Raw genomic sequence first — 8285 nt, forward strand, 5'->3', positions numbered from 1 at the left:
ACGGGGGAGCCATCGCCCAAATCACCTATAGGTTAATGTTAGGACCACACCGGTTGGCCTAAGAGAACCAGACCAATGCAATCCTAATCTTCCCATGACCTTCTTGAGGCCTATTCTAAAAACCGAAAATCCTAAGCAATTAATTACAGAAAGCTACCCGGCCGGACAGGACCCCGGCGCAAACCCAGTTAGGTGGAGTAATACAAGTCGAGGATACCTTTTTCCAAAAACCTAACTACGGATAGCCTACTACAAGAACACTAGCAGGGTCGGCGAGGCCTTACAAGCGCGAGCGATACAAGTATGAAATCTCTCTCAACTCACTCACAAACCACGCAAACCACTACTAACGGCCAAACCACACCCAACAAAGCAAATAGGGAGGTCTTGCTCCTTGTGGTCGTGTCTCGGGCACAGTGCCCTCGAGGTACGTCACGGGGGAGCAGGGCCGAAGCCAAGGCTAAAGCAAAACAGAAAGCAACTAAGATGCTGTCCTAAAACAAGCAAAAACAAATTCCCGCCCGCGGCTACAAGGGGGATCAAGGGATTACCGGCCAAGGAAAACCTTGGCGTAGCCGGATAAGCACCCGGGGTGAGAACCAGTCCCCGGGTATTGCAGCTAGCTGTTCAAGAAGTCCGCTTGCGGAGAGACTCCTCGGGGGCCTGCTGCCCTCTCCTGTCCGCTGGCCGGATGGCACGGGCGATGAACTCGTCGCTGAGATACTGGCCTTCGCTCCTGAGGAAGTGGCCGCTCGCTGCTGGCCGACAGCTCGCGCTATCGCTGGACGCGCGTCTACCGGGTTGAGGCAGAACGACAGGCCGCCTGGAAGGAGCCGAGCGTCGGAATGCTGGCGGATGCAGGCTGAGGAAATGCGGGCGTCGTGTGTGGCTGCCGATGCGGGTAGCGCTCGGCGCTGAGGACGATGACCGCTGTCGAAGAGAAAGACGCTGTCGTGGCCGGAAGGGCCGCCTGTGTGCCGAGGGGGGCTGCTGCCGTGAAGACAGCGCCTACCTGCCCGCCGTCGGGTGTGGCTCGGCCACGCTCGCCGCTGGATATCGACGGTGAATGTCGCGGCCGAGGCAAGGGGCCGGAGGGAGCCGGCGGAGCCTAATCCTAACTAAGGCTGGGGTTGGCTCGGTGCGGCTGGGCTCTACTAGGTAAGCCGGTTTAGTCACGATGGGTTTGGGGATAGGTAGGCTAGGGAGGTTAAGGTTATAGGTTCGAAGTAGGAGACCTAGCTACGAGAGGTTAAGCAGGGTGGCTTGGGTTGAGCCTAAGCTCGCGGATTTGGTCAATGTTGACCGAATGAGGTAAGGGTTGACTAAAAAGGGTGGTTGACTAATGGACCTAGCAGAGAGGGTCCGGGTTGACTGGATTAAGGGACACTCAAGCTAGACTCGAGTCGACTAGGGTAGCTTGAACTAAGAGGGCTCGGTGGGAAAGATGCCCTAACGTTGACTAAGGTTAAGACTAGTGATGTCGGGCTAGGTAGGTTCAGTAAAAAGGTTGACCTAGGACGAGGGTGGTGCGAGAGGGTGCTTAGGAGGACTCGGTTGACTTGGCTGGTCTTGCCAAGATGGTGCACCACGATCATGCCACGTGGCAAGATCAACGACCGACAGAGATCACGCGGATTCACTCACGCGTAGAGGCAAGACGAGGAGGAATAGCCTAAATGGTAGGTGAGGAGATAGGAAGAAATCGAATGAACCTGGACCAAATTCCGGGTTAATTCTCTTGATCTCTCGGGAATTCTCAACAAGGCTGGGATGACGCCACGTGATGAGATGAGAGGCTAAGGTTTGACGCGGTAAAGAGATGGAGACGAAAGCGACAAGGAGATGACGACGCGCAAGGAATTTCCTAAAACAGCTAAGGCAAGAGGCTATTGGGTGACCGCGTGGAGCGAGCTGGGCATTGCGTCGAAACGCGTGGGACCCAGCTAGATCGCAAGGGGAGATGCTGGCTGAGGTGGCTGATGGAGGATGCTCAGATGGTCGACACCTGGCAGGATGGAGGGCTGAGACGTTCTCGGATTAGGGTTGACTCTAATGGAGAATGCGAGGAAGCAATGGGAAGCGGCGGCTACGGAATTGACCTAAATGATTGGCAGCTCGGGATCCTAGGGCGATCACGAGCAAGGACACGTGGGGGGCTGGGGTGATACGAGGTTGGGAGCTGGCAAGATGGTGACACGTGGCTGAAATCGATGGACAAGAAGGAAACACGAATACTAACCTTAGCGACGACCGGTGGCAAGGCTAAGACGAATTCTCCACGTGCGGCGGCTAGGGTTTTGACCTCGTTCCCTTTGTCCAAATTGCCCCTTCTTCCGACTGAACAGCACCCTTGAGGCGAGGGTATCCTGGTCTGATTACGCAGGAATTAATGGTGCTGACCGGAAGTTGCAGGGAACGCCGGAAACTCCGAGTTCCGGTGAAGGTGCGGTCTAGAGCTCCACCCGTTAGAACTCGCTCCAATTTGATTATTTGATCTTTGGGATGGAGGCGATTCCGAGGGCCAACTCAATTTTGCAGATCTTGTCCAGAACCCTTGTTTTCTGAGTTCAAGAAGTCTCTGGACCGAGAGTCTTGTATTGCTGAACCGAGTATAAATGACACGAATTTGTGCTCGTGGGACTCGCGGTTCGATTCGATCAACGTGTTAGCAAGGGGGATTAATCGGAGTTTCCCCAAACTGTGTAAGGGACTGATTCCAACAGATTTCTCCGTTTACCTCTAAGTCAGGCCTCGGGTATGCCGAGAGAAGACCCCAGAAAGTAAGAAGAACGCTGTCTAAATCGATCTCGACACGACTTTGGCGAAAACACGAAAATCTCAATTACTAACCTGTTTGTCGATATTGAAGCCGAGGTAATCCGTGGCTTCAATCTTCCTTGTTCCAGGTTCAGCCTCTCCGCTTCTTCGTGTTCATGAAGAGGGCACCGAATCTGGACTTGCTTGATGCTAGGGAGCGTACCGTGGACAAGGGAGGGACCGCCGCAGTGGAGAGGAGATCCGCCGATGCCGTGCTGCCTTATGCCGGTGTCTAGGGACTTTGGCTCTTCAAGGACAGGATTTGGGAAGACTGGAAGCGCCTTGGAGGTAGAGGACGCGAGGGGGAAGAAGACACCAGGCTCGGGTGAGCAAGGTGGGAGACGAGAGGGAGAGAGAGACCTCGAGAGAGGAGAGAGAAGAATTCCGAAGAAATGATTCCTTAATCTCAAAATTGCATCCAATGTACAAGATCCAAAAAGTATATATACAAGTTCAAATGAAGCGGGTTTGTATTTCATAACCCGCGCTAGATCTAATCCAACAACTAATGCGCCGAGCACACCCCGCTCGGCCTGGGTCTCAAGTTCAAAACTCGTGGTGATTAAAGAATGACTAATTACGAAAGCAAGGAACCGAAAATCACTAAGTGCTGAAAAGAAACGAGCGGCCTAGTGCCTAAGCTCGAAAATCAAATGAATCGTCCCTGAGCCTTGTGAGCCCAGGGCGGGGACCTCGTGTGGGTTGCCGCCCACACTTCGGTTAGATGCGCAAGGGCTAAGTCTGTTTGACTTAGCCAATTACCTAGGATTCTAGGTCTTAGAATCGGCTCAAGCATCTAGGTTGACCGGACTCACATTAGAGGTTAACTTGACTAACTCGGTGAGTTCAACACTTAGTTCAGAAACGTCTGGAAGCCTATCCGGTTTGAGCACCTCTTCGGACCTGGTTGCTCCTCCCACTCCTCCCGCTGCAACCTGCGTTGGTGCTGTTTCAACATCTTGAGTTGAGTTGGCGACGTGCTCCATGGTCTGAGCCCCCAACTCAGACGCCTTGCGTTTCAGCCGGCTAGGTCCGGCCTGCTCTGTCGGCCTTGGGTCGAGACCATGAGATTGGTCCGTAACAGATTCCCCCTCCCTAAATTGCGCTTGTCCTCGAGCACTAGAACAGGGAAAGCGGTGGATTACTGACCCCAACTCTTCCCAAGAAGTTCCTTTATCTGGGCCCTCCCATTCCACGAGTACCTCATGCCTCGCCCTACCTTGGCGTTGGGCGTATCTGTGCTTTAAGATACGGTAGGGTGTTGGCAGTTGTTCCGGCATCTGCTCTACCATTGTTGGTACATCCCCATGATGCGGCTTAAGCCGTGTAACATGGAATACGGGGTGTACTAAAGCTGCTCTTGGAAGGCCTAACCTGTAGGCTGCCTTTCCAACCTTTTGTAGTACCGGATATGGACCATAATAGCGAGGTAACAGTTTTGAGTAGGGCTGGCCCATCAATGACCTCTGCTTTAGAGGCAATCTCTTCATCCACACATACTGGCCCACTTCGAATTCGCGGTCTTTCCTACCTTTGTTATATACTTGTCTCATGCGGTTCTGCGCCTTGGCGATATTCTGCTTGAGTGCGTCTAGCACTTCTTCACGTGTGCGCAGTTCACAGTCAATTTGGTCGTCCTCAGCTGTGCCTCCTTCATACCTTGGTATAGCAGGAGGAGGGAACCCGTATACACCCTCGTATGGGGTCATGCCCGTGGACGAATGCAGACTAGTGTTATACGACCACTCTGCCCATGGTAAAAATTTTACCCATGTATTTGGTCGTTCTCCCGCGAAGCATCTCAGGTAGGTCTCTAGAGACCGGTTCACGATTTCGCTCTGACCATCTGTCTGTGGATGGTGGGCTGTGCTGAAGTTAAGCGTCGTACCCATTAACTTCATATACTCCTGCCAGAACGCACTGAGAAAGATCGAGTCACGGTCGCATACGACCGACTGTGGCATTCCGTGGAGCTTGCCAATAAATTCTTGGTACACGCTGGCCACCATTGGCCCTTGATATGAACGTGGCAAGGGAGCGAAGTGGCTATACTTGGTGAGTCTATCCACTACCACAAGCACAGCTTCCTTGCCTTCAGAGCGGGGCATGGCGTCTATGAAATCCATGGTTACATCGGTCCATGGCTTCGTGGGTATGGGAAGGGGATTCAAGTGACCCGGAGGCTTGATTGCCTCGTATTTCTCCCTCTGACATACCACGCACTTTCTGATGTAACGTTGTACGTCCGCCTTCATGCCGCGCCACCAAAACTGGGCTTTTATTCTGCCAAGGGTTTTTGAAACCCCCTCATGACCTGCGGCTGGAGTGTCATGGAAGTGTTGCAAGAGTTCTTGCTTAAGCCCAGAGTTAGGAGGAATCACTGCGCGATTCTTCCTAAATAAGAGATTCCCTCTGACCGTGTACAAGGGGATAGATCCGAGATTTTGTTCTACTGATGCTCGAATTAACCTCAAGGATTGATCTTCTTGCTGCTCTTGGGTTAATCGTTCCCATATATCCGTCTCTACCACAGAGAGCGTCATGAACTGCTCGGTCAAACGGGAAAGCGAATCTGCCGCTGTGTTATCCGGACCTTTCTTATACTCAATCTCAAAATCGTATCCTAGCAGCTTGGCCAGCCAACGCTGTTGGGTAGGCGTAGATACTCTTTGTTTGAGCATGTATTTTAACGAATTCTGGTCCGTTTTGACTACGAATCTGCTCCCTATCAGATAAGGCCGCCACTTTTCAACTGCCAATACTGTCGCTAAGAGCTCTTTCTCGTATGTAGAAAGAGGTTTTGCCCTACTGGTTAGGGCCTTTGACATATAGGCGATAGGATGGCCTTCTTGACTTAAGACGGCTCCGACTCCAACATCACACGCGTCTGTCTCGATTGTAAATTGTTTGTTGAAGTCCGGTAGGGTAAGCACTGGCGCAGTTATAAGGGCATTTTTCAACTTATCAAAGGCAGCCCTAGCCTTTTCCGACCATTGAAAGGCTCCCTTTTTTAACATCTGGGTTAAGGGTTGAGCTATTAGCCCGTAACCTTGGATGAAGCGCCTGTAGTAGCCCGTAAGGCCTAGAAAGCCTCTGAGTCCTTTCAGATCCTTAGGCAGTGGCCATCTTTGCATGGCATCCAATTTTCGGGGTCTGCCCAAACCCTTGTTGGCACACGATGTGCCCAAGATAACCAATGCTCGGTTGTCCAAAGCTGCATTTGGACCGTTTTGCATACAGTTGGTTATCACGTAGCACCTGAAGAGCTGTTGCAAGGTGCTTCTCATGCAATTCCTCTGTCTGACTATATATAAGAATGTCGTCGAAGAAGACCAATATAAAATCTCGGAGGTATTGACGAAAGACATCGTTCATGCACCTTTGAAATGTTGCCGGTGCGTTAGTTAGACCGAAGGGCATAACGAGGAATTCGTAGTGCCCGTCATGTGTCCTGAATGCCGTTTTGGGGATGTCATCCTTACACATTCTGATTTGATGATAGCCGGCTCTCAAGTCTATCTTGGAGAATATGGTCGCCCCTGCTAGTTCATCCAACAACTCATCGATGACAGGTATAGGGTGCCTGTCCTTCACCGTGGCTTCGTTCAGGGCGCGATAATCAACACAGAAGCGCCATGTAGTGTCCTTCTTCTTCACGAGTAAGACGGGAGAAGAAAAAGGACTGCTGCTTGGCTGAACTATGCCACTCTCTAACATCTCTTTAACCAGACGCTCTATTTCGGCCTTCTGGTTATACCCATATCTGTAGGGCCGCACGTTGACCGGTTCGGATCCTTGAGTCAAGATGATTCGATGGTCGTAGGATCGAGGAGGAGGTAGTCCTTTTGGCTCCTCGAACAAATCCTCATATCGGTCCAACACCGACTGTATCTGTGGAGGCACAATCTCTTCGTGCTCCTCTCTAGATGGCACATCCGTAGCTAGTGCCATCACCCAACACGCTGGTTGTCTGCCTCTATAGCTCGTAAGGCAGCCTTGGGACGTGTAGTGCTCGTGATGCCTTGTAAGGTCATCGACTCATCTTCTCCGTCGGGCATGAAGGTCATGCTAAAGTTCTTCACGTCCATGATATGATACCCAAGGTAAAGAACCAGGGCATTCCGAGAATCAAATCCACTCCATCGAGTGGAATAACCAGAAAATCAATTTTGAAGGGCTTTTTCTTGATGACAACTTCCATGTTCTTCCCTTCGTTAAGGCATTTCAGCCTTAGACCCCCTCCCACGACTATTGTTTGGGGCTGGCTGGATTCCAAAGGCACCTTACATTTTCTTGCAGCCTCCTCTGTAGGAAGTTTCGGGTGGCGCCGTTATCCAACAAAATAAGGATCTTTTGCCGTTGATCCTCCCAAACACACGGAATGAGTTGGGCTTGTCGGGTCTTGCATTGAGTGAAGAGACTCGGCCTCTGTGGGTTTCTCTTCCTTGGCGGGAGTCTCTTCCTTGGCTATTTCTTTTTTCTTCTCGGTCTTTTAATTCTGCGCTTTTGAATTACTTCTTCCTCTGAAGAGGACGAGCTGGACTCGTAAGAAGCACTGGAGGATGAGTCACTATCTGTACACGAGCTGGACTCCTCATCACTTATCACTTGTACCCTAAAGTAGGCTGGGCACTTGTGATATTTGTCCCATTTACCCTCACACCTATAGCACAGACCTTTGCGTCTGTATTCCTCAATTTGTTGTGGCGTGAGGTAGCGTAGGGGCGGTTTCTTGCCTTGCCCTTGATTGGAGTTCTGGTAGGGCTGTGGTTCGTCCCTCTTTGTAGGAACTATCTCCTTCGTGTGTTACGAGAAGCAGAGGGATAGGAGCTTCGTTTCCTCTGTTTATCAAATTTATGAGCCTTTTTCTCGGCTCTTCTTTCCTCGATTCCTCTTCGTATAGACGGGCCATGGCTATGCATTCTTCCAACTTTCAAAGCGATGAATTTTCATCTCTCGCTTTATGTCATTTCTAAGGCCTCCCTTAAAAGCGCCGATGAGGGCCTTTTCAGGCCACCTGACCATGCTTGCTAGGCGTTCAAACTGCCTTTTGTAGGCTGGCACGGTAGTGGTCTGGACCAAAATTCTTTAAGTCCTCATCGTAGTCAATGAATGTTGAGTCCCCAAAATTGGAGTTGGAGACTGGCCTTATACTTCTCCCACGTTTGTTCTTCATTATTGTGGTTAAACCACAAGTAATGCGTTGTAGCTTCTCCGGTCATGTTGGTCGTAGCTATCTCAATCCATTCTGCCTCTGGAACGTGGTGACATAGGAAGTACCGCTCTGCCATGAAGAGCCATTCACGCAAGTGTTCCCCATTGAACTTAGGGAACTATATCGGACTGAGGGTGTCCGTCGCTCTTCTTGCCGTTGGTGGAATCGAGACCCTCTTCTTTGACGAGCTGGAGACTCGTCTTGCCCCTTCGGACGTGAGCTCAACTCGGTTTTGGCTATGGTGTCCAAATCG

This window comes from Nymphaea colorata, chromosome 3 (assembly GCF_008831285.2).
Source record: "Nymphaea colorata isolate Beijing-Zhang1983 chromosome 3, ASM883128v2, whole genome shotgun sequence".
Classification (NCBI taxonomy): Eukaryota; Viridiplantae; Streptophyta; class Magnoliopsida; order Nymphaeales; family Nymphaeaceae; genus Nymphaea; species Nymphaea colorata.